Source organism: Adiantum capillus-veneris, chromosome 12, assembly GCF_014529385.1.
Source record: "Adiantum capillus-veneris isolate H3 chromosome 12, ASM1452938v2, whole genome shotgun sequence".
Lineage (NCBI taxonomy): Eukaryota > Viridiplantae > Streptophyta > Polypodiopsida > Polypodiales > Pteridaceae > Adiantum > Adiantum capillus-veneris.
This window is the reverse complement of record NC_140942.1, coordinates 12683827-12686198: the sequence shown is the minus strand read 5'-3', so window position 1 is coordinate 12686198 and position 2372 is coordinate 12683827. Positions and strand designations below refer to the sequence as shown.

The 2372-nt window shown below is 51.2% G+C and overlaps 1 pseudogene; it reads left to right on the top strand.

The window, feature by feature from the left end:
• Positions 1-996: 996 nt before the first annotated feature.
• Positions 997-2098, top strand: LOC147445332 (sugar transport protein 7 pseudogene; annotated as a pseudogene).
• The last annotated feature ends 274 nt before the right edge of the window (positions 2099-2372 follow it).

The window sequence follows — 2372 nt, the reverse complement described above, 5'->3', positions numbered from 1 at the left end:
ATTTTTTTGGCCGGTGATTTACATGAGAGGCCTTAGCTGAGATATAAGTGAGCAGGGTGTGATTGGTCTGGTTGACTTGAACTAGCATAGTAGAGACTGCCTGTAGCATTTGTTGTACAAGGTCGGTTTGAGAAAACTCTGGGTGCATAGATGCATCCTCGTAATGAGGGGAGTTGGGAGCACAATGATGAGGGAAAAATTGGTGGCTCATGTTGATCAGGCTGTAGAAAGGTGTGGCTCAATTTGAAAATTGTGTGTGTGAATACAGCTGGAGCTGGGGCGTGTGTGTTGGAGAAAGACATTGCCTATCAACTCCGCCAATGTGGAATGCTCAAACTACAGAAAAGACACACAGTACACCCAATTTGTCTTCCCTCTCTCAGGACAGGCTTCCTCAAAGGCTCGGGAAAAGATAGGTTCGCTTTATCCAAAGCCTGTTCAAAATGAAAAATGGTTGGCTCAAATTTAAGAAAGAAGGTTCTCAAACTGATTCAAATTATTGAATTTTTAGTTACAATATGTGATTTTCAATGTGATTATCTCTTTCAAATATAGAGTTAGCCTGCTTATATGCGTGTTAAAAGGTTCCAAAACCGGGTCCACAAAAAATATTTCCGGAGCCATGCTCTGTGCCTCCCTCTCTTATTCCTCTTCATGGGTGTCATCAAGAACCAACCCATGCCAAGAACTGTCTGGTACAACGGCTTCACAAAATGGGATGAGCTACCTCACTGATCTGAGTCGAGTCCCTTAGACTCTCCTATATAAAAGCAGGGCGTGTCTAAAAATGCGCACCTATTCGCCGGCCGAGCTTTTGGCGCTTTTGCTTTCCTCCGACCCGAATGTTTTTGTGGTATATATCAAATGATCGCCAACAAAAAATTCAAGCATTTCACTATGGAGGATCATCAGAAGAGTCTTGGTGATGACACGCTGAACATCGACAAGGCGAGGGCGGGTGGTTATGATCAGGGGCGGCTAACATGGCACGTGCTTTGGACGACCATCGTGGCGGCCTTCGGAGGGCTGATGTTCGGCTGGACATCGGCATCAGCGGAGGCGTGACAGCCATGGAGAGGGCTACCCAGCGGTGATGGCGACGTTGCAGACGCCGCCGAGAAGCAGGACTATGAGGCGCCCTGCAAGATCCGTGGCACTTCAGACGTGCACGCAGAGCTGTACGCCATCAAACAGGCCTGTCAGGCTTCGCAAGCGGTGCAAAGCCCGTGGAGGGCCATGTGGAAGAAGAGCAAGCCTCAGCTGGGAGTGACAGTGGCGCTTCAAGTCTTCCAGCAGCTCACAGGCATTAACGCGATTATGTTTTATGCGCCTGTGCTTTTCCAGACGGTGGGCTTCAAGAGCGACGCTGCCCTCTACTCGGCCGCCATCATGGGGGGGATCAATGTGCTCTCCACGCTTGTGTCGCTGGCACTTGTCGATCCGCTGGGCCGCAGAAAGCTGCTGCTGGAGGGCAGCGTGCAGATGTTGGTGGCGCAGGTTGCCATCGGAGCTTTGCTTGGGAAGTCGCTGAAGGCAGGGCAAGAACCCTCAGGAGAAGTGGCCATCTGGATTATTGTGCTCACTTGCGTCTTTGTGCCGGGTTTCACGTGGTCGTGGGGGCCCATGGGCTGGCTCATCCCCAGCGAGATCTTCCCCCTGGAGTCTCGCCCTGCAGGGCAGAGCGTGGCGATCCTGGTGAACATGCTCTTCACCTTCTTGATAGCGCAGGCCTTCCTGTCTATGCTATGCGCCATGCACTTTGCCATCTACTTCTTCTTCGCCGCCTGGGTGCTGGTGATGGGCATTGCCGCCTTCTTCCTGCTGCCTGAGAAGAAGGGCCTGCCCATCGAGGATGTGGACAGCGTCTGGAGAAATCATCGCGTCTGGAGGGCTCTCCTCCCACCCCCGACCGAAGCAGAGGCGCACCAGCAGAACATGAGACAGAGTCTGTAGTCCTTCAAAAACATTAACCTATTGTAATATTGTGGTGTGTGGCCGGACGGCCTGAGCGTGAACCCACTTGTTGCATAATATAAAGAGCTGCTAGCGTGAGAGCCATGTGGTGTGTGGTCGGACGACGGCCTGAGTGTGAACCCACTTGTAACTAGCTCTCACGCTAGCAGCTCTTTATATTATGCAATAAGTGGATTCACTCTCAGGCCGTCCGGCCTCACACCACATGTGGTGTGAGGTCGGACGGCTTGAGTGTGAATCCACTTGTAACTACCTCTCATGCATAATATAAAGAGCTACTAGCGTGAGAGCTAAGCAGACTCATCTTGGTCTATTCGGGTGCACATTACATTGGTGGAGATGACGGGCAGAATTTTTTTGAGGCGTTCAATTTCTTGCCTTTAGTTTCTTGCTCACTA